The 23805-nt window shown below is 51.4% G+C and overlaps 1 long non-coding RNA gene across 4 annotated transcripts; it reads left to right on the forward strand.

Moving 5' to 3' along the window:
* Positions 1–2672: 2672 nt before the first annotated feature.
* Positions 2673–23805, forward strand: LOC141571497 (uncharacterized). Of its 4 annotated transcripts, none has more exons than XR_012496242.2 (4): positions 2673–2850; positions 3917–4053; positions 8692–13261; positions 17522–23805. It is a non-coding gene; the product is annotated as an uncharacterized LOC141571497 (long non-coding RNA). The 4 variants fall into 4 exon arrangements; XR_012496239.2 differs by lacking the exon at positions 17522–23805 and having other exon boundaries at positions 8692–11510; positions 12805–13828; XR_012496241.2 differs by lacking the exon at positions 17522–23805 and having other exon boundaries at positions 8692–11510; positions 13118–13828.

A 23805-nucleotide genomic window follows, 5' to 3' on the forward strand; every position in this document is an offset into this window, starting at 1 on the left:
ATTAGTTTGGCTCAATAATGATTTATTAAGCACCACACATTTTTGTTATAATCATAGCTACGGCTTCTGGAATGCTTACACTGCTCAGTGATACGCCATGATTCCTGAGCATTATTACACTTAATCCTCCTCCAAATTTTATCTGATGGCTTCTATAATGACCCCCAATTCCCAGATGAGGGAACTGAGGCACAGAGGGGTTGGGTTGTTTGCTGAGAGTCACAAGGAGAGCAGGTGGGCAGTGGGAGAAATCTAGCCACAGGCTGTCCCAGGGAGGGGTTCTCCTCTCTGCAAGGTGGCTGCTGGCGATGAGGGGCTCACGGGCCAGAGCAGGCCCTCCTGTAAGCATTTGTCCAGTGGCTCCCAGCCCAGGCGCTGGCTCTGAAGCTGGCTGGAAGGAGCACACAGGCTGATGGGTGCGCTGTCCTTGCGCCTTCCAAGTTATGCCCAGAGAGCAGAACTCAGTATGGAGGGAGGAGAGGGAAGTTTGAAGTTGACACATTTTTTGCTTTAAAATTCACTACCCTGACTTGTCAAGTAGAAAATAGTACCATGCTGATTTCTGGATGTTCGCACACCTAAAAAAATCTGGAGGTGACAGATAACACTTCTTAACCTCTTAAGGCACACATCTGTTAATTGGGCATGTCTTAAAGGCACAGAGGCCACTGCTGGCACAGAGTGGTGTTTATCTTGCTTGATTTAAGAAACACTTTGGGGTTAATCTCTGTCTCCCAAATCAAATGAAAAAGCATCAGCCCCAGGACTTCTATTATAAAAGAAGTTTATGACAGTGGTACCCCCCATATCAGCCCTCCTGGGGGATCACCACTGCTTCGTGGAAGGTTAACGCTTCTCGTCTGAGTGGCCAACTCATTGACCACTGCAGGGTGGAACCAGGACAAATGCCTAGTTCCTTAACTGGCGTCTCAGGGCCCAGTGTGCCTGGGTCGGCTCGGCCTCTTTCTGCTCCTTGAAACAGATGCTTTTGTAAATACCAATTGCCGACTCACTCTCGTCCCCAGAACACCCATCAGATAGGTGACCATAACCATCAGTGACATGGGGAACTATGCTGGGCTTCTGTGGCACAGGCCGGGTTCGGGGGCTGCTCCTTGACAGAACAGAAGTCCGCTGGCATAGAGTGGCCCGCCCCGGTTAATCCCTGATGCCCTCTCCTCCGTGATACGTGGGGGTGGGCCATGTGACTGGCTGGGGGGCTGTCCTCGCTCAGACTCAGCCTTGTATTGACAAGACTTACAGGTGAGAGGGGTCACGGGGAGGGGCCCACGTTTTATAGACAGAGAATAACATCCAGATTGAAAGTCCTCTGACTTCCCACCTCTGCCCTGGTGGGGTGGTCTTGGGGTGATTTTGAGTCGGTGGTCGTGATCACAGATTCGGGCTCTTCTCTTGGTGCCTCCGCACCCCTTTCCTAATGACTGAGCACCAGCGGGGGCTCTGGCCCCGAGCCCAGGTATCCCACCTGGGCCTGCCGATTCCCCTGTCGCTCACTCTACTGCTGACAGGCTCAGGTGTCCCGCATTCTGTGTGATGTGGGTGAGGTGGTGGGGTTGTGAGAACTTCAGCACGAGAAAATGAGAGCTTGGTGAGCTCGTTGTCATAAAACAAAAACAGGAAAACTGTGGGCAGTTTCAGTGCCTCACTGGATACAGCATGTTATCAGAGTGAAGGGCCACTGGGACCCGGGGGCTGAGCAACAGTCCCGTGACTTTTGCACCTCTGGCCTGGCCTGCTGCGTGACCTTAGACATCCTTAGAGGAAGGCGTGTCCTTCTCTGTCCTGCTGAGTAAAGCAGGCCCATGAGGACAAGGTCCCCACATATCAGCAGGACACCAGGGCCATAAAGTCTAGGCCCAACCCCCAGCTGGGCTTCTGATTCTCTCTCCATGGTTTCAATCCCAGCTTTGGCACTTATTAGCTGTGTGACTGTGGGCAAGTGTATTAACTTCTCTGAGTCTCAGTTCCCTCATCTGTGAGTGGATAAGGTGATCCTTACTTCAGAAGGCCCTGGGGAAGGTGTGAAGCATCTGACATAGGGCCTGGCATTTGTGGGTGCTGAAAAGATTCCACCTCCCCATCACTCTCCTGCTGTCTTTGAAAACTCCCACTCTTCCATTTCCTGCTTCTGTCCTTGTTCCTTCGTGGGTGGCTCTTCTGAGCTTACTCTTTGCAAGGCGTCCCTCTGCTGCACCTTCCTGGATCCTCCCTTGTCTGATGGGCCTCTCATTGGTCCTGGCCACTTGGCCAGCAGCAAGGCCAGGGGTGGGGGCTCGGGGGGCCAGGAGGAAGGAGCAGCAGGCACTTCCCTGAGTGGGACCCTCCCAGCCCAGACCCAGATGTGCTTGGAGCAGATGGGCAGCCGCAGACGGGCTCCTCAATTCGAGGCATTTCTTTTCTGAACAGAATAAAAAAGGTGTTTTATGTGGCTATTCAGCTGTAGACACCAGTTCCTCCAGCTCATGGCCTGGGGAGAGGAAGATGGGGGGGGGGGGTCCTGGTTAACCCACCCTGTGGGGGAAAGATAAGTGCCTGAGCAGTTGGGAAGGTGGGCATCAACAAGTGTGTAGGGGCGTGGTGTGAGGGGCGGACCTGTTGTCTCCGCCCTCCCCTGTCCTTGCAGAGTTGCCCTGTCCTGGCTGCCTCTCACATGGTGGTCTGGCTGCCTGGTCCCAGGGGCCATGTGATGGGAGCAGTCTGTATGGTTATACCGTCTGGTCTCAGTTCCGTTAGTGGAGGTGTTAATGGAGTGTGGACCACGTGAGTTTTCTGACCCCCAACGCAGTTATGTGTGAGAGGAAGTGTCTTTCCTGGACAATTACTCAGCTGGTGAGCTTCCAGAACAGGCCTGAGGTCACACCCGTCTGACTACTTTCTAAGGAGTGGTGTGTAGGAAGGTGCTTAGACTCCCCCTTTCTTTGCTGGGCTGGGAGGTCAAGGTGGCCGTGCCGGAGAATGAGATACCACAGGAGGCAACTCCGGGGGGTCTGGGCCCCTGGCTGGCAGCACCCTTGGCAGTGAGCACTGGGGTCCCTGGGCTCAGCTGCCTGGTGGGCTGTGAGTGACCGAGGGGAGGGCTCCTCCTTTCAAGGAGCTTGAGGCTCACAGAGGGTCCCCCTGAGAGTCGCTGCCCACCGTGGGGCCCAGTTCCCAGAGGCTCTGCGTCCTTTGGTCACGGAGACCATCCTTGACCCGGGACTCGGAGCCCGGCTCTCAGCCTTGGGGACGGTTTTATGGGGCAGCTGCTGGGGAGAAACGGGCCCTTTCTCTGTTTGCCCACTCTACTGGGGTCACTGCAAGCTTGACCTACTTCAGATAACACTTTATCACACCACTCCCTACTCAGAAAAATCCCTGTAATTCAGGGGTTTCCTATTTATTTTTCAGTTTTACTGCTATTTGGTGAAATGATATGACTATTGCCTGTGTGTTTAGCTGTGGAGTTAAATTATATATTGATCCGTCTCTCCCCACTTCTCTCTCTCACACGCAATCTCTCCGTCCCTCTCTCTCTGCTTCTCTCTCCCTCTCCCCTCCCCCTGTTTCTCTCTTTCCCCCTCTACCCGCTCTCTCTGACACACATACACACACATACCCTCTACTCTAGTCTCCGTGCTCTGCAGCTGCCTCTTCATGGCTGGGCCTGTAACTCAGCTTCAAGCTGTGAGCCACAGGCCGAGAAGCTCTGGGCTCCCCGTGCTCTTGGGGCCCGGCCCTGTTGGGTGGTATGTAAGGGGTGCTTTGTGGAGTCCAGGGGCACCTAGCCAAGGGCAAAGGGGGGGCTGGGCTGCGGTGAGTGTTGGCACCCCAGCCCTGTTCCCCTCTTTCACTTCAATCAGACCAATTTTACTTTTCTGTGTTTCTACTGATGCTCTTCATTAATTTTCTTTTGGAGAAATAATTCTATTGCTAAAGAACATTTGAAAATGACTGGCCTACTGCGCGCAACACTAAGCCCCTTGGGGAGGAGCGAGCCAGCGTCTCCATTTCCATAGCCACTGACTGAGGGAGATGAGTACAGTCATTTTTCGTGTGAGTCTGGGGTTGAGGGCTGGAACCTGAGGGGGGCTGTATTTGTGGGGATGGGGTGCTGGAAACAGTGCGTTGAGGGTGAAAGAACATTCCTCTTTAGAATACTTTTTGGGGAAGTATAGGACGCTTTTTTTTCTCCTAGAGCCAGCTCATCTATGACCCCCCCCATCTGTCCTTCATCCATCCGACCAGCAATCTACCCACTCATCCATCTGCCATCTGTTCATCATTCAGCCAGCCCTCACTTTCTAGGGCTACCTTCAGTCCCACCCACCATTCCTGGTGACCATGAGTTGTGAATGGGTGTCGCTTCTGCGCAATGAGGGATGTGGGGAGCGAGGAGGGCAGCACAGGGATGTGGGGAGCGAGGAGGGCAGCGCAGGGTTAAGAAAAGACAGTAGCCAGGAATAGAGTTTAAGGGGGGGGGTGTCAAATGACTGGCAGCCTCAAAGACTGGGCTGGGGTGCCTAATCGGGCCAATGCATTAGCTTTTATTAGTTAGGTGGGGATAAAGCTTGTCAATCTCAAGATCTGTGAATTCCATACACCATAATAGGAAACTGATTCAAGCCAATCACCCTTGTCTGATGTTTGTACTTCCCCAAGGGGTAAAACCTATATACATATGAATAGATAGCGAGCCCATCATTGAATCTCTTCCCCTGCAGGTTTTGGGAAGGAATGCAGCCTCAGAGGCAGAGGCTTTCCTTAGCCTGGGGAAGGTGGGGGGCTGTGCCCACCTATGCGAACCCCGTGGGTTCTTCTGTTGGTCCCCACTCGACTGCGCCTGGCTTGAGTTATGTCCCCCTCCCCCCCGTGGGGAATCTTACTCGTCATTGGCTGACCAGCCATCTTTTTGGGGCCAAACAGGGAGATGTAAGGTGCAAACACAAAGGTGTAGCAAAGTCCCTGAAAGGATCCGTCTCACAGACTCTCCTTTCTTTGGGGGCAAGTACAAGAAGACAGACAGGTAGGCTGCTGCGTGGCGACAGATGGGGAAAGGTGGCAGTGTGTGGTTGGCTGCCTGACCTGGTTAACCCCTCCTCTAAGGAGAGTTGGGGCCTGGACCTGGACCCCTGCAGTAGGACTCCCCTGCTGGACCCAAGAGTCCAGATGAGACCCCGTTGCAGCCTGGATGAGAAAGCCCATCCGGCAGGCTGAGCAGGGTGTAAGCACAGGGTGGAAAATAGCAAAGCTGGGAGGTCCTGGGGTACAGTTTCTCTGAGGAATCTTCCTGTATTAACAGAGTGTTCCTGCAGGAGCAGGTGATACGGGGAAATCTGGGCAGGTGAGGGAGGCAGGGTCCCAGCTCCTAATGCTGGCCGGGTTCGGACTACCAGGGCCGAGGCCTGGCTTCCATCCTGGTTGCCTGCAAGTGTCGCGGATCAGAACCAGGGACCAAGGGGTAGACCAGATGTCTGGACTGAGGAGGCATTTGCTAACATGCTGGGTATGTCCTCACCTCTAGTGGATGTAGTGTAGGTAAGGCAGGAACGGGGTCCTGCTGGACCTCTGACCCTGCATGACCTTGGGTAGATTGTGGTCTCCCTGGATCTTGGTTTTCTTGTCTGTGTAATGAGGAGGCCAGACGAGAAAAGCAAAAAGACCCCCCTAGAGACTGGGATTAAATGTAAGGCCGCGGGTTGATGACTGAGTATTTATTTCACTCCTTATTAGCATAAGAGAGGAGGAAATGAGAAGTTAATATTGAGGCCTGAAATGTGAACCTAAGAAGTGGGAATTTTATTACTACTTTGGGACTTTGCACTGGGTTCTTTTCCACAGAATTTAGGTTTGTAGGTTAATTATAAAAATGTTACCAGAAAAAAAAAAGAACCCCTTCTGATTTTCCATGTTTGATTGAGCTAGTGGTTGAGGTCCCTCGTCCCTCGTCCGTCTCCCCCCGGCCGTTTGTCTGCATCTGCATTGTTTTTTGGTTCTTTGGCTTCAATAGCTGGCGGTGGAAAAGTGAAGAATAAGGCAAAGGCATTCAGTTTTCTTTCGTGTTGGTAGAAATCATCTATTTCTTCACTCGTCTGTTCTTTCATTCATAAACAAACCTTTAGTTGGAAGATAAATAAATAAACGTTGGGGTCAAGAAACAGTGTGGAGAGACCGTTTAATAATTTCATTTGTCTCTGTGCTCTTGACCCCTGCCTGTTATAATGAAAAATTATGAAAATTGAAAATAAGGCCTTTATAAGATCCATGAGGGAAAATAAAATGAAAGAGAAAGCAAGTGGGTTGTGAATGCATTTAGCTCTGTAGTGAAACTAAATTTGGAATTAACACCAGTCTCAAGGAATTTGGGAAATTTCAATAGGGTCTTTGTTTTCTCTCATACAAAACACACCACGAAGTCCCATGACAATGTGTAACGCATCTCATGAAAGGAAGCGTGTTCAGGAAAAAGGGATATTTATATTCCTTCAGACTCTATTTTACAGATTGCTACCGTGTTTCCCTGAAAATAAGACCTAGACGGCCCATTAGCTCTAATGCGTCTTTCGGAGCAAAAATTAATATAAGACCCGGTCTTATTTTAATATACTATAAGACCGGGTCTTATATAATATAAGACTGGGTATAATATGATATGATATGATATGATATGATATAATATAATAATCGGTCTTATATTAATTTTTGCTCCAAAAGACACATTAGAGCTGATGGTCCGGCTAGGTCTTATTTTTGGGGAAACATGGTAGGACATCAAAGAGCTCCCCTTTTCCCACGTGAACCCCTGAGTCTCACTCCCCAACCATCCCCATAGGCCCTCCCTGCTTTTTTCTCTGTGAGAGAAGAAAGTTCTTTGGGAGAATCTGTACTTCAGTGGAGTCTGTGGAGACATGGCGCCATCACCACCTTTGCCCCTTATGGGCCCCTTTTTTACTCTCTTTCTGCTCCCAGATATCTTTGGAGCTGGTCAATTTCATCTTCTTGCAGTAACTTACTCCGGAGTCTCCTGAGCGGTGGGAGCCGGGCCTGGCAGCCTTCTGGACTTCTATGCTCTCTGTCCTCCAGGCAGCTCCACCGTCCTGGGAAATCCCTTTGTTCTCAGTCTTTTAGAAAATTCACTTAATCGAAGCTAATATGCATAGAAAAAGCACACAAAGCATAAGGGCCTGTCTTGATGAATTATTACAAAGTGCATGTGCAGTTGTCAAGATAGACCTTTACAACTATTCCAGAAGCGTCCTTTACCTTTCTCTCAGGTAACACCAGTTAACCCTGCCTGTTTCCCCAAAATAACCACCAGCTTGACTCCTACTAATACATACTAGTTTTGCTGTTTATACCTTTATAAAAATGGAAGTATACTCTTTGAGAAGAATATGTGTTTTCCTGTTGTGGGACGGAGTCTCCTGTAAATGTCAGTTAGATCCCATTGACTATTTAGGCCATCTGTGTCCTTACTGACTTTCTGCCCGTTGTATCTATCAGTCACTGATAGAGGGTGTGCAAGGCTCCAACTATAATGACAGTTGGTGTGTTCACTCCTCCTCACAGGTCTGTCAGCTTTTGCTTCATGTGTTGTGATGCTCTGTTACTAGGTACATATATGTTAGAAATGTTTATGTCTCCTTGGAGAATCGACCTCTTTGTCATTATGTAATGCTCCCTCTTCACCCGATAATCTTCCTTAGTTTGAAGTCTGCTTTGTCTGAAGTTGGTGTGGCTGTTCCAGCTTTCTTTTGATTCATGTTAGCATGGTTTATCTTTCTCCATCCTTCTACTCTTCACCCACCTGTGTCCGTATACTTAAAGTGGGTTTCTTGTATTCAACATATAGCTGGGTCTTGTTTTTTTTTTTTTTGTTTGTTTTTTTTAAATCCATTCTAGTAAATGCTGTCTTTTAATTGATGTATTTCTACCATTCACGTTTGAAGTGATTATTGAGTTAGCTGGATTAATATCTATCCAACTCCACATGTTGTATAACACTGTGTCCCACCAACACTTCCGTGGCAGATGACCCAGGAAGGCTGGGGGGGGCTGTAGGGAGAGGAATGCCCTTCCCGCCACTGGGACAGGCCACCACATCCTGAGCCCTCGTGCATTCGGCAGGGTAAGTCTGGTCGTCCTTGGGAGGACTGCGTGAGATCTGGGACAGGCCCTGTGGGGAGTCCTGCACACCCTCTTCCAGTCGGGCCTCTTGCCAGGGGCCAAGGGGACAGGCCACCCAGAGCTGGCACTTCATCCTCTCCTAGAACATACTTTAGGGGAAGTGAGACCTTGGGTTCCTTGTCCAAATGACCCAAATCCTGCTATGGTCCCGTGGGGACCTCTTCCCAGGGCCCATGTTCCCAGAGTGGGCTGTGCTGCTGGCATGTTCACACCTCAGGTGATGGTGGCCAGAGGCAGTGGTCTGGGGGAGGAATGGATGGACCAATGGCGGGGCCCCTCAGGTATAGAAGGTTCTGGGGGTGGGAAAGAAGGGAAGGGACAGGCACAGGGCATCTTCTTGTGAAACCGAACTGGAGTTCTGTTCTGGTGCAGAACTCAGAGAAGCCTGAGGACACCAAGTTTGAACCTGGCTGTTAGGGGTTGAATGATGTCCTCCTTAAAAATGCTAGGTCAGAGAAATCCTGGTTTCTCAGAAGGTGACCTGATTTGGAAATACGGTTCTTGTAGGTGTCATTAGTTCAGCTGAGGTCACATTGGAGCAGGGCAAGTCCCTAATCATTATAACTGGGATCTTTATAAGAAGACGGTCGTGTAAGACAGAGACACAGAATGCCATGTGAAGATGGAGGCAGTGACGTGCCTACAAGCCAAAGGATGCAAGGATGGCTGGCTGTCACCGGAAGCCAGGAGAGAGGTCTGGGACAGTTTCTCCCTCATGGCCCTCCGAAGGAAACAACTCTGCTGACACCTGGATTTCAGACTTCCAGCCTCCAGACCGCGAGGGGACAAGTTTCTGTTGTTTTACGCTAACACACCATCCTTCCACATCACCAAGAAGGTATATTTGTGAAGGTAGAAGAGAGAAGGTGTATTTTTCATCCTTTCAGCAAAGTTTTTGGTGGGCTAGCCTTTCTTGCAGACTTAGGGCACATGGCTCCCTTTGGGACTCCTGCTTGGGCCTTGCAGATGTCAGGGGGGAGCTGGCCTCTTGCACCCCCTAATTCTGGTTTCGGATTCAGTTTTATCCCACTTGCTCAGCCGGTGACCACTCACCCCGCACTTCCCAGCTCCTGGCATTTCCTCACTGTGCTCTCCCCACTGCTTTTGCTTTGCTGGCCCTATACCAGCACTGCCCAGTAGAATTTTCCGCCGTGATGAAAATGTTCTTTATCTGTGTTGTTCAACATGACAGCCGCTAGCCATGGGTGGCTGCTGAGGGCCTGAGATGTGGCTAGTGCGACGTAGACACTGAGTTGTAGAAGTCATTTCGTAAAAATGTGAATTTAGCACATGTGGCTGGTGGCTACTGTTAGGTTGGTGCAAAAGTAATTGCAATTATTTGTAACCTGTTAAACCGCAATTACTTTTGCACCAACCTGATATATTACCTAGTGCAGCTCCATACTGTACAACAAACAAAAGATTTTGTTTTCGAGGGATTTAGGGAGGTAATAAAAGTAAAGGAATGTGTTACATCTGTCATCTTTTACCTCGTATCTCTCACAAGTCTTAAGTTTTATGTCAAACAGACCTTAGAACTAAACCAGCAATAGTGAGTTAAAATAATGAAATTCTGGCCCTGTGTAGTAGGTGAGCCCTGTTAAACGGTCTGTGTGCAGAGAGGTGGCTTTAGCAGCCGTTCCTCTGGTCACAGGCGAGGGCCATGGAATGAACTGGGACCCCTGTCTCCCAGCCTGCTCTTCTCGCTTCAGTCCACCTTTCCTGGTTCCTCAAGGGCCCTTGGCCCACTGGCTTGAGCTGCAGCGGTTCAGCCTCCTGACCAGTCAGGCATGCCCGAAGCTTCCAGAAACATCAGCAGGCATCCCTTTGAGACTCCCAAACATCTAGGTTGGCCTCCCAGGCCCAGCAGCCAGAAAACAGATTGGGTTGGTAAAAATATGTGTGTGTGTTCTCACAGAACCTGAGAAAATCACACCTCCACTTTGATAAAAAAAAAACAAAAAAACTGTGCTGCTCCAATAATCACTTCCTGACTGGTGGGATGGCAGGCCACACGTCTGCCAAGTGTCTCGCAGAGGAGACTGCACACCTCCTCCGAGCCTGGTAAAATACCTTTATCTAGCTGATCTGCTCTCAAAAGGAAAGAAACCAAACCATAGGCTTTTGTTTCCAAATAGCAATCGCAATGCAAACTCCTCCCAGGATGGAGGAAACAGGGACTCAAAAGCTGGCCCTGTAGGTTCAGGACGGGAGTATGCTTGGGGGAGAAGGGAGCCAACAGGATTTGGACGTTTACAAATTCAGTGTTGGGGTCCGGGGAGATGCCAGCACCCGGAGTGTAAACCAGACCTTGACTGAACAGCAAGGTTCCATCTGCAGGAAGCGTGACTTATTCAGGGGTTCGCTGTACTCCAGTCCCTCTTGGAAACTGGAGCTCCTGTGTCCGAGCCCCAGCTCTCATCTCCCACCCTTTGTGCTAGTCTGTTGGGCTAAAGTGATGAAAGGCATTTGTGCAGTTGTGCGGTCGTCCTGCCCCCCACTTCATCCCTGGTTCTCAGGCCAGTTTTGTGTGCGTGGCTCAAGAATTCAACCCTAGGGTGATCGGTGTCCCATGGAAGCTATTGCCCATAACAGAACAGTGACAGCCCTGGGAAGTTTTTCTTTTCTCTGCATCCTTTCCCAAAGTCAACCAGAGCTATTCTAGAATGTTCCCCACGATGCTGTTTCTGGAACAAGTGTTTCTCGGCAATGGCTTTGTGACCTTAGGCTGATCTCACACGTTACATGTCTTGGTTTTCTCATCTGTGATTCCAAAGGATCGCGTGAGAAGAAATCAGCAGATGCAAAAACATTTTTTGTCAAGTTATCAACTTTTGTGCCCATTTCAGTTTCACATTAAAAACTTTACTTGTCATATAAACAGTTTTCAGTTCACTAGGGGCTGTCCTCAAGATAACTAGCCCCCTAAGCCCCCTTTTTTAAAAAAATTATTGACATCCTTTGTGGCCTGAATTGACTGGTGATTTGGAAGATCTGTGAGCGAAGTTTACCCCTTGGATTTTTCATTATCCTGCAGGAGGGACTTTATAAAGGAGAGCTATGGACTCAAGATTAGTGTTCCCCAGAATGTGTATATTGAAATCCTAAACCCCATGTGATGGTGCAGCTTTTGGGAAGTGAATAGATCCTGAGGGTGAACCCCCGTGAGTGGGGTTAGTGTCCTTATAAAAAGAGACACGAGAGAAATGATCTTTCTGCACCACGGGAGGACACAGCATGAAGCCACCGTCCGTAAACCAGGGAGAGACCTCTCACCAGGAGCCAACCATGCCAGTGTCCCGAGCTCTTTTCCAGCCCCCAGAACGGTGAGTGATTGTGGTTTAAGCCACCAGGTCTGTGGTGTTCTGTTACAGCCGTCCAGACTGGCTAAGATCAGGGTCGTGGCCTGAGTTTGTCAAAGCTGGACTGGTCTTCACCAGTCTGGCCAACGGCATGAAGTGTGCATACTTGCTATCCTTGGGGTCCTGCTCGAATACCTTCTGTTCCTGCCCTCCCGGGAGGGGCCTGCGGGGACACCCAAGGTGTGGCTGATCATCCAAAGAACAAAGATACTCAAGAATATTTACCATGGTGGCAGCCACAGCAGCCGCTAATTAAACCAAGAAGGAGGCCCAGGCGAGATGGAGGAGAGACACCGTTTATGCCAGAACTTGGACGTGACAGTGGCATGCCAATATTAGGCCTGGGCCCCAAGGGCCCTGCCTTAAATGCTTCCTTCCTAATCTCTTCCAGCTAGAAGTAATCTCCATTCAGAACTTCCTCAGTGTGCTATCTGCTCCTTTCCTGGGGTGCTTATTGCTGTCTGCCTCCAGGGAGTAATTTCCCAAATGCCTTATCTCCTTCTAGGCCACTAGGCCTCAAGGGTTGGGTCTGTCATAAACGCCTGTTATCTTCCTCCTGCCCAGCCGAGGGCCCTGCACAGGGCTGTCATTGAGCCAAATCCAGCCCCACAAGCCCCACGTGGTATCAGATGCCGCGCCCTGGATTCTGGGGCCCAGCAGATTTCTGTGCACCAGCAACCTGGCTCCTGGGAGACAGGGCAATGTCCCCAGGTGGCTGCCATCTTGGGAATTCAAAGTCCCCTGGAGGAAGTTGCCCCAGGCCTTGTTGAGTCTCTTCACTGTCTCCTGCTGTGCTCTACTCCTTTCCATCAAATCTCACCTCTCTCTGTGATATCTTCTCTCACTTCGCATCAGCTGGTCAGTTGTCCATCTGTCCCTGTTCAGGGCTCATCTGTCTGGACCCTGCGACCCCTCAGCCTCCCTTCTATCCTTCACGGCCAGGTTCTCCACTATTTGCCGGGTTTGTGTGCGCCTGTTGGTCTTCATCTGCCGGCCTTGTCTGCAGCATTCCTCCTGCTGATGACGCCTCGAGAAGCCTCTGCTCCCCTGGCGCCATCGGCCAACTCTCTTGTTCTCCTTCCGGCACAGCAGTGTGTTTCCCACGCGTTCGCCCTCTGCACTCACACGCCCGATGCGCTCTTTCCTGCTACATGACTCCAGCTACCACTTGGCGCTCACCTCCCCACCTCCCCACCCCCCAGATCTACAGCCACAGCTTTAGCCTTTTCCCTGACGTGATTTCATGCCACATTTCCAGTTGTCTGCTTACAGCCACGCGCACCTCAGACACACACGTCTAAGATAGAAGTGAAGCCTTATCGTCCAGTCTCTGCTGCCAGAGCGAGTGGACCACCTTCTGGCTGCCGCGTGGTCCTGGCTCACCTCTCCCTCGGCCCATCCGATGACCAGGTGTGGTCAGGTGGGCCAGGCTCTATAACAGGTATCCCTGAAATCTCAGTGGCTTCACATGGTATACACTTGTTTCTTGCCCACGAAGTTTGATGTGGGTTGGTTGTGACTCCCTGCAGCTCTCCTCCAGGCAGCCGCTCAGGGATTGTGTTTTGTTACAGCTGTCACTGTGCCACCCGGAGCCTGTGACGTCTATGCTTGGTGCAGGAGGGGAAGAGCAGACGAAAGGGTCCTGCAAGAAGCTGGGATGGTTGACATCATTTCTGCCCCGTCCACTGGCTGGAACTCGGTCCCCTGGCCCCAAGGTGAACTGCCAGGGAGGCTGGGGAATGTCGTACCTGGCGCCCACAGCACTGCCTCTGCTGTGCCCCCTCCCTCTGCTGCCTCACGGCCATGGGCCTGGTCTCAGTCTTCCTCGTGTCCTACCTGGACTAGTGGCCTGACGCGTCCCCCGCTCGCAGTGCCTTTCCTCCTGGCCGGCTCCCCTCACCACAGTGGGATCCGCCGTCCTAGTCCGCAGGCCACGCCACGTCCTGCTTCACACGTTTCAGGGGCGGGACTCCCGTGCCCTGCTCCATGTCAGGAATGAGCAGGAGGCCTTCGTGGGCACACCCCCTCTCGCCCTCTCCAACACAGCCTTCTCTGCAGCCACAAGGAACAGCAAGTGTTGGAGCAGGCTGGCTGTAAGTCCTCATGTGTGGTGACTGTGCTGTGTGGCTTCTGCCACCATCAATGCTTGGTGATGTGTCTTCTTCATGTCCTCCTCTTTATCCACAGAACGCTGGTCACCAGCTGTTTGTTGGGTGCACAAGTGAGCGAGGTCCATTGTCAGGTTTTCCTCAACTCCCTCCTCCACCTACATCCATCCATCCATCCATCCATCCATGTGCGCCTTAGAAATCACCCTAATCTTTACTTCTTGGCCCATTTCTGTAACTTAAGAAGTGAGAAAATAAGTGTGCGAGACTCTTGCTATATATTCTGTTCAAAGAAATGAACTTGATCTTATCTGTCACGTGAGGCCTGCTCTCCTTAGACAGTCACTCCAGGGATGTCATTGCCGCCTGGAACCTTTTGGGTGGCTTCTTGGGAAACTGATTGCAGAGTTAGCTCACCGGTCACACAGGAAAGCCATTGCCATGGCTTTATATCACCATCTGCACGATTCAAACATCCCAGGGATCCTCCCAAGTTATGTTCACAAATTCAAAGTGTGTTGCCCAACACATCATCAACGTTCAGTTAGGGCAAAAACGAGGTGTATTAAAATTCCTGTTCCCTAAATGGCTGCCACATCGTGTGTGTGGAGGGGTGGGAAGCAGAGAGGGGCCCTTTGTTAGTATCCTAGGGCTGCTGTAACCTAGCCTCACAGAGCAGGTGGCTGAAACAACAGAGATGGATGGCCTTATTTCTAAATACAGTCACATTTTGAAATACTGGGGGTTAAAAATTCAGCCTATGCATTTTGGGGGACACAGTTCAGCCTATCACAGCCACCAACTGAAATGCCTGCTGCCCTCAGCTCTGCACATGGTGCCTCTGTGACCTTGGAGGAGTCCTCTCCTTGCTGGGTTTCAGTTCGCTTATCACTACCATGTTTCCCTGAAAATAAGACCTAGCCAGACCATCAGCTCTAATGCGTCTTTTGGAGCAAAAATTAATATAAGACCCGGTCTGATATTATATTATACTATATTATATTATATTATATTATATTATATTATATTATATTATATTATATTATATTATATTATGCTATACCATACCCAGTCTTATAGTAAAATAAGACTGGATCTTATATTAATTTTTGCTCCAAAAGACGCATTAGAGCTGATGGTCCTGCAAGGTCTTAGTTTTGGGGAAACACGGTAACATGAGGGGTCAGACTAGATCACTCTGTGTCTTTCGAGCTTCAGAGCTCTGTGATAACCTGTGAAAGTATCGCGTTAGGATGATATACGGCTTCTGTGACACAGGCACTGCCAGGGCTTTCAGCATTCAAGGCCAGCAAACCCTCTGTGCTCAGAGGTTTCTCAATATTTGACGACAAACTCTGTTATCTCTTTCTGTTGGCAGGCTAAACATTTTGCCTGGGCTCTGAAAGCAACAGCAGCAGGGTCTCAGCTGGAAACACCCTCAGGGAAACACATTTGGTCTTTTCCAGTCTGTTGAGTCCCGAGGTGGGAGCTCCTTATCACGAGCTGAAGGAAGGAAGGTGTCTGGTGCCTTCTAAGTGGAACTAGGGCCCTTTCTTTTCAGGGTCATTCTATGCCCGTGCACTGTTAAAGATCAAAGCCAAAAACGCAAGTAGACAATGAAAGGGTCAGCAAGGATGGCACACCCTTCTTACCTGGGCGCAGAGGCAGACCCACTCAGCCACAGTTGGGCTTTGGCTAGCTGGGGGCCCCTTAATACTCTGTGGATCCCTAGAATTGTGCCTGGTAGGCAGTGATTCCTAAAGAGGCCTGAAGCAGTCACTTACAGCCCATTCGCATTGAGCAGAAGCTGGTGCTCCTGTCCTGCCTCCCAGGCCAGAAGACATTGCCAGGCTGGATACACCAGGCTGGTTTCCCGCAGCCAGGGTGGGAGGGAAGGTCTCCCAGCAGGACCAGGGTCTGCTTCTGTCTTCAGTGGGTTGCTTCACCCTTCTCTTCACTTCTTGAAGCTGGTCTTCAAACCCAGCATGGCGTATTTATGCAGGCAGCCTAACCTTCCAGATTCTTTGTTTCCTCCTCCACGGCACTGCGACACTGATGCCCAGGAGAGTTGTTGTGCGTACCCAGCCCGGTACCCAATACATGGCAGCTATCGGGTTATTTATTCTGTGTGAGCCTCTGCCGATTTGGGTGACGTTGGATGAGTCTGGACCCTGGAGTGAAGTTTCCCACTGGGAATGCCGTTTAGCTATTCGGAGCTCAGCATAGTCGTCTCATAACCTGCATGGACACAGCGGTTTGGAGGCACCCAGCATGTCACATGCGTCCTCTCTTCTAACCCGTCACTGTGACGTCAGTGCAGTTACCTCCCTTTGATACGGAGGATGTGCTGGAGAAATGGAAGGTCACGTGAGCTACTTGTCCAGGGTCACAGAGGTAATAAGAGGATGAGCGTGTCCCTGGCCTGGGTTCCCTATTGCTGTCATAAATGGTTGTGAGAGAGAGACCTTGCGGGGAGGGTGCAGGGGACGGCTCCGCCCAAATGCAGACCCTGCCCAGTCTTGTTAGGCTCCAAAAATACTAGCTTCCACCAAGGGAAATCAATGACAAGTCTGAAAGAAAAAGAATGCTGCTCATATGTTTTCTAGGTGTTTTCTTTATTGTGGGTAATTGAGTCAGTTTCTGCTGGTCCATAGCTGGGCAGGAGGGGGGGAGGACAAGAGGAGAGAGAGAGAGAGAGAGAGAGAGAGAGAGAGAGAGAGAGAGAGAGAGAGGTGGAAGGAGGAAAGGGAGGGGGGTGGGGAGGAGAAGGGAGAGGGAGGGGGTGGGGGAGAAGGGTGAGAGCAGGAGAAGGGAGGGGGGTGGGGAGGAGAAGAGAGAGGGAGGGGTGGGGTAGAAGTGTCAGCGGGAAGAGAAAGAAGAAGGAAGGGGTAGGGAGGAGGGGAAGGGAGAGGGAGGGAGGAGGAGGGAGAGGAGGACAGCCGTGTGTGAAGCCCAAGTGGCCTGGAGGGTCCCCTTTTGGCCTCCAGGGGGTGGGGGCATGTGCAGCTTAGCCCTGCAGGACACCTGGTGTTGTTGCTTGTGAGTTGGTCATCTCATTCAGGCTAATCAAACTGCTTCAGCCTCAGTTTGTTTGTCTGGAAAATGGGGATAATAATACAAACCTCACAGGGTTTTGGGGTTTTTGTGAGGCTGACATTCCATAGTGTATGTGAGAAAAAGACTAGCATGAACTTTAAATGCCGCTTGTGTCTGGAGGCTGTTTCCAGGAACTTTGAGGTTGGGAGGCAGGGAGAGGCTCCAGGAGGCGCAGGGGGACCAGGAGACCAGGGAGGAGGGTCGGGGCCTTTTGCTAACTTCAGTGCAGCGCCGGCTCTGGCTTTCAGGCCCGGAGGCCCCCTCATTCCAGCAAACATCACTGCGGCCTTCTCTGTGCCGGCACTGGGCACCTGCGAGCCAGGGACCCTGTCCTGGGCCGACGCAGAAGCTTAACTCAATCTCGGGGAACAAGGCGAGGGCTCCCTGTCCCTGTCCCTCTGTCCTGCTCTGCTCTTAGACAGCTCTTCCGGTGAGGATGCTCTGACCCTTTGTCTGACACCAGGACCGGTTCCCAACCTCTGCCCTGCTGCCCACTTGCCTTCCTGCCATGTCCCAAGCCCCTGATAGCTGTCCTGGGTCCCCACCTCCTCCTCTTTCCCTGTCCTGATGCCTCAGCCTGTTCAGCTGGCCCCTCTGCCCAGCTGACACTCTCCAGCAGTTTGTCCTGCAGTTTCATGCCTCTGTGGGTCACCCCCGCTGCCAGCCACTCTCACACCGGGACACTGAGCCCGTGTTACCCAAAGATGCCTGTGCAAGGATGTGATTAATCTCAGTCAGTCACGATACTGACTTTAAGTTTCTTTTGAACAGGGCACCAGGGGTGGCAGAGCTTCTGTGCCGGTGTCCCCAAGGCTCCGGGCCGCAGCTCCCAGTCATGTGCACTGAGCACTCGGAGTCACACAGCGAGTAATCGGAGAACTGGGACTGTAAGCGGGGTCCTTCTGGCTTTGCCGTCTGGGTGCTCCTAGCCCCAGGCTGGGGGCCTCCCGCATGCCTCCTCGCTACCATTCTCTGCCCGCTCCCCAGGCCCCCCATCCCGAGACAAGACCCTCTGCCATGAGGCATCATCCTGTGACCTCACGCACGTGAGGAGGGGCCTCCTCACAGTCTGCCATGCCTCAGTTTCCCTCCAGAACTACAGGACACCGTAGCAGAACCCGCGTGGAATGAATGGTTCTTGGCCGGCAGTCAGACAAGTTTAAGAAAGATGACATTTTTTCTTTACAAGAAATAAAGGAAAAGGCTGTCTTGCTAAGTCAACAAAGCTGCTTGCATCGCTGTTCACTTGGCCAGGCAGCTCCTCATTGACTTGTAATGGGCTTGGGCTCTGCCAAACCCGTTTCCCACTGCAGTCAAGACGATTCATCATGTGAAGTGTTCAGCAGGACGGAGGCCTGGCTGAGGAGCTCGCAGGCAGCAGCAGGCCTGGGTGGGAGCGCTCAGCACAGGCCGCCGTGCATCCCAGCCCTTTCCTGCCGCTGAGAAGTGCTCGGACCCTGAGCTCCTGCAGAGGGCCCGCCCGGGGCAGGGCTGTAGCTCCGCCAGTGGATGTGCCCACTGCCCTTTCCGACAATGTCCTATCTTTCCTCCCCAGGGTTCTTCTTCAGTGACTCTTCCTCAGGAGGCCATTGCTGGTCTAGCTCGAGCAGGTCCTGCCTCAAGAAACGTGAGGACCGGCTGATCAGGGAGTGGATTGCAACCTTGGTGTCTGCAAGGAAGTGGGAGGAATCGTGGAGAAAGCATGTGCCACTTGCCTTTGTCACAGTCACCTGTCCTGGGGAACCTCTCTTTCAAAACAAAACAACCAAAACCAAAAACCCCAAAACAAGAACCAAAACGAGATTTGCACTGAGCTTTTAGGGGACCTCTTGAGGCATTTCTCATCACAGTGCTGGTGGGGAGCTGTATTGGTATTGTTTGTGGGCAACAGGGAATTTGTGTCTGGCCCCAAGTCACACAAGCTTGGAGGCCAGGACGCAGGGCAGAGTTTGGCGTTTCTTTATCTTACTCTCTGGATTGTCTGCTCTCGGTGTCACTGCGCAGCCTAGATCTGGCCAACCGGCTCGTCTGCCTAAAGGACTTCTGTGTGAACTAGGAGCAGGTTCTTTCGCCCCGGGCCTCTGTGGGACATTGCAAGGCACATTTCAGGCCAGCACAAGAATCAAACCAGTCAGAGCCGCCCTAGAGCTGGGAGAGCTGCTTTTGCAGTGGTGAGCAGGGCTCCCTTTACACTGGGTGTGCTTTGGGGGGGTGTCTGCAGGACCCCCGTCGCAGAGCGCTGCTTGGACAGGCCTCCTGATGGACTTGGAAAGCAGGGTTCAGTGCTTCCTACGCAACTCCCCCTCTGAGAGCTTCTGGCCCTCTGCCTTTCCCAGTCATCTCCGTGGGTAGGTGACTAAAGCAGAGGCTTTACTCCTGAAGTCAGTTCTGGGTAAAACCGAAGAAAAGGGTAAGTTGGGAGCCAGCCCTTTAGAGAATAGTACGTCCTGTTCCCCTGGGAGGCCTGTTACCGCTGGTCTGAGACAGCTTTCCTAGTATTGATTGTTGTGTTAAAGAACAGAGACTCCATGGAGTACATTTGCAGACCTAATGGCTCCATTGAGCGATCCACGAATTGGGAAGCACCCACGTAGCAAGTAGAGGGGCCCCAAAAAGCTGTACAACATGGAAGGTATTTATAGGCAGAAACTGGGTGGGACAAGAAAGTTATTAGCTAAAGAGCAGAAAGGATTGTTTCAGGAAAAGTTATCTCCGCTAAGAGGAAGGTGGGGGTCTTATCAGGCAGATTGCCTCAGTTTCCCTTGGTGAGATTGAGGGGAGGGAGGATGGAGAGGGCCCACGTGACAGATTAGCTCATTAGTACTGACCAGTTAAGATTATATTCCTGGAGAAGGTTGAAACTGCAATAGGTCAGGTTTTAAGTCTATGTTCGGTCTCACAGGCTTTATTTAGCACAAGTGACTCCATTTTGGGCCTGTGGTTTTCTCTTTCACAGCTGTCACCTAAACAGGATGCTGGGCTAGGGGAGGCTTTTGAGTGGAGGGTTAGACCGCAGACTGAACCAAGAGCAGAGGTGGACAGAGCATCAGAGCATCCGAAAGCTGGTTATCGGCTCACAGCTCAACTCAGCCTCCCGAGAAGAGCTGTCCTGTACCTCCCCTTGGACAAAAAGAAGTGATCTTTGGTTCAAAGTGGGAGACAGGGGACAACGGGTGGACAGAGAACCCTGGCTGGGTGGGTAAACAGCAGGACTTACAGGAGTTGTCACCGCTACACTTCACTCCCAAGAATTACTCAAGTCAACAGTATAGGTTCATAACAAAAAAAAAATCAGGTTTGGCAGTTCCTACTTGAGTGTATATCCCAATGTCTGATTGGTTTATAGTTTGTAGATTCGATCACCATCTTCGTGTGATTTTATCCCCAGAGTCACCCACAGAGATGAAATCTCCATGTGAAATTGTGTTATTAACTCAGGGAGAAAGGACGCTGCTCGTTGTCTGCTGAGGTCACCTTCATGTTTTCCTTGTGGCTGTCAGTGGGAAACCCACAAGTCCTAGGTGATAGAGTCCATGTATCTACTCTCTGGGTTTAACATGACCCGTAAAAATCATTCATGACAATGTACTCTGTGGTCTGTATGTCTTTTTATAACATAAGTTTCCTACTGAGATATGATTCACATACCATAAAGTCCACCCATTTAAAGTGTACAATCCAGTGGTGTTTAGTATCCTGACCAAGTTGTGCAACCATCATACTGTCTGATTACAGACCATTTACACCCCCCCAAAGAAACCCCACACCCGTTAGTTAGCAAAGCTAAGGGGAGGTGGATTAACCCAGCACATGCGGTTCCAGCGTCCCCCTCCGAGGAGGTGCCCTTGGCTCTGGGGACTCAAGTCTCAAGACCTTTGACGAGAAGACCCTGCTGGCATGGGAGCTCTTGGTGGCCTAGAATGTTCTCAGTCATTTCCAACCGAGCTGGCCTTTGGAGGGTGTTTTCGCCCTGTACCTTGGAAGCAGGGAACCATGAGCACCATGGGACCCTTGCACAAGTGAAGGAGGCTTGGCCAGGAGGGGGCCCACATTTGGTGGGTTTGGGGGTAAAGGAAGACTTCTGCTCGAGGGGGAGCTTTGTGAGAGAGCAAGGGGCTTTTTGGCAAGTTTAGTAACAGCAAAGGGCAGGCTTGCCTGTTGGCTGAGGAAGCCTGTGAGAGTAACTTGGTTACGGCGTTGCCTTGTCTGGCTGTGGGGAGGCCCAGGTCCAGGCCTCTGTTCAGAGGCGCTGGAGGATGGTCCCTGCCCCAGACTTTGGTTCTGAAATTTGGCTCACATGCGATCCTGCAGAGGACAGCCTCTCACCTGGGAAAAGAGAAGTTAGGCCTGCCCCTTTGACTGGTTCCCATGAGCATGGCACCTACTTGGGAGGTGGCAAGGTTTGGGGGCGAGGTGCTTGGCACCCCTCCGCATTCTCATCCTGCCTTTGATTTGGGAACCTGTGTCTGAGTCGAGGCCCCCCGCCCCCGCCCCCGCCACCCTGGTGGACTTGAACTTTGGCCTCTCTCACGTGGTCTGTCTGGGGAGCACTTGTGACCTAGTTCTGGACTCTTTGAACCCAACCCTCCCCTAACCTGCCCAACCTCCACTGAGGGGGCAGGGAATGTGGTCCTTTCTGGTTCTTCCTCCAGAGCGGACATGAGCAGGATGTTGTCCTGCAAATCAGCTCACCTGTATGCAGATGATGCCTCCAGGGTCCTCCTCATCCCCAGCGGTGGGAGCAGCAGCCAGGAGACTGAGGTGGGCTCCTGGGAAGGCTGCCAGGAAGAAGTGGACACAGTATTCCCAGGAGCGTTGGGTTGCTTCTGGAGGTCACACCCTCCATATCTCAGGGATGGCATCATGGTCCTGGCTTCCCCCCAAATTAGAGACCGGAGAGGCATCTTTGGGGTCTCCTCACTGAAGTGCCACATCCTGCTGGTGACCCTGTCCTGGACATGTCTGCCTGTGACACCTCTGCCCACCCCTCTCATTTCCACTCCCACCACTTGGGTTCAGGCCTTCATCACATATTGTATATCCATCGTAATTATATATCCATCGTAACTGTACATCCATTGAATATCATGTAGTCATCACCTATTACATCTGCATTGTAGTTTGTACGATGCATATTCATGTATAGTTTCTTCATCATATATTGACTCATTGCAACAGGACACCTAAGTGGTCCCCTGTGCCAGGTCTTACTGACTCCAGGGCAGCCCCATGTGGTGGCCTGAGTGACTTTTCCCCAGTGCAGCCTGTCCCAGTCACCTGCCCTGGTTCATGGATGGGGTGAAGCTGTGCCCTTTGTGTCTGAGGCCCCCAGGGCTGGGCCCCCCCTTCAGCATCCTGCCTGCCTGTGGCTACTCCCAGCTGCCTCGAGTCCCCTGACCGGGTCTATCTCACTCTCCAGGCTCTGCCTGTGCTGCTCTCTCTGTCAGGATCAGCTGACAGCTACTTTTTGGACCCAAGGACTAGTGATTACACAGCACGTGATGGGTCACGAATGCCTTGGTGACCCGAGCTGATATGATCTTGACCACAGTCTGAGGGAGGCTTGTTAGCACTAGCGGTTGGTTGCCTGGTGAGTAGAGACTGACGCCAAGAGAGGCTGGTTGACTGGACCAGGGTCACGCAGCTCAGGGGGGAGGGCTGAGGCCTGACTTGGCTCTTCTGTCGTCCGAGCAAGGGGTTGGCAATGTGCCAGCATTTTTCTGAGAAAAAGGGGTGGTCCTATGGTGGAGGACAGCTAATGCAAAAGTTACTGGTTAACCTTTCAGAGTTCCTGCAGTGGTGGTATCCATGGTTTACCATTTTCCTCATGGCTTGTCGCTCACAGTTCCGACCTGGTCTGTGATACTATGAACGTGCCCATTTGGCATAGAGTGTGGCTGGGAGCCCACCGTCCTCTCCCCCCACTCCCCACTTCCCTCTCTTGGAGGAGTCTGGAGGCTGAAGTAAGAGCTCCTCATGGGAGTTGAGGGGTGAGGCAAGCTGAAGAATTGGTCGAGAGAAGAGACCAAAGGACCGGTCAGCCCTGGATGGGCCTGGAGTGGGTTATGGAGCCAGGCCCCTGGGCTGCGGGCTGGTGCACAGGATTTGTCAAGAACCCAGGAGCACATGGGCAGGGCTGCGTGCCAGCCTGAGGACTGAGCGGCAAGAGTGGAAGTGGGGGACCTGCAGTGTCCTCACTGCCAGACTACCGTCTACACCACAGCATGGGGGCCCAGGGATCCCCTCCCAGGGACATCCCAGCCCCCAGAAGCAGGTGCACAGGGGATCTGCAAGAGGTGAGACCCCGGCCCTCCAAATCTCGAATATTTTACCACTGCTCATTAAGGTTTGCTGGAGAAAAGAAAACCTTGAAACAACATTTTTTGGGAAAAAGAAAGAAACGTAACCTCTAGTTCTCGTGAACTGCTTGGTGGCTGAATGACTCATCTGAAGCATGGAATAAGGAGAAAAGGGACATAAGCAAGGGGGAAATTCTGACGTGGACAGGCGGGTTTTTTTCAAATAGGCATCTTGTTTACAAGCTTCAGTTTGTAACTGAGCGGGAGGATGTACGTAACCGTACCTTTTGGAGGACGAAGTGCTGACCAAGTTGTGAAGGGCACTGGGGACCAATTTCTCGATCTGGTGGCAGTGTTTCCTCCTCTGTGACAAGCAGGCACAGCAAGGACGCTCTCTCAGACCCTGGACAGAGGCCCCGACCTCAGCCCTGACTGCCTGAGGACAGCCAATGACTCATGTCCTTTGTCCTGTCTGCTCCTTTTCATATTGTTACCCTCGTGTCCTTCCAAGGAAAGCACAGAAAGAAAACAAACTGCTTGTTATTTACTCCATTTAACGTGTGTGTTTGTGTGAAAACTGAGTGTGTATGTGGACAAAGTAATTCGGATAAAGAGAAACAGTTTTTTATTAGGGAATGTGTTTGAGGGAAATTTTAGTTTTGGATTCTTGTTTTAGTCTCGTGTGGTTTTTTTTTTTTTTTTTTTTTTTTCCTATAAAATAACATTGCGAAAAATAAAAATTTATTTTTTATGTTA

This window comes from Rhinolophus sinicus, chromosome 2 (assembly GCF_057876585.1).
Source record: "Rhinolophus sinicus isolate RSI-liver-muscle chromosome 2, RSI-T2T, whole genome shotgun sequence".
NCBI classification, from domain to species: domain Eukaryota; kingdom Metazoa; phylum Chordata; class Mammalia; order Chiroptera; family Rhinolophidae; genus Rhinolophus; species Rhinolophus sinicus.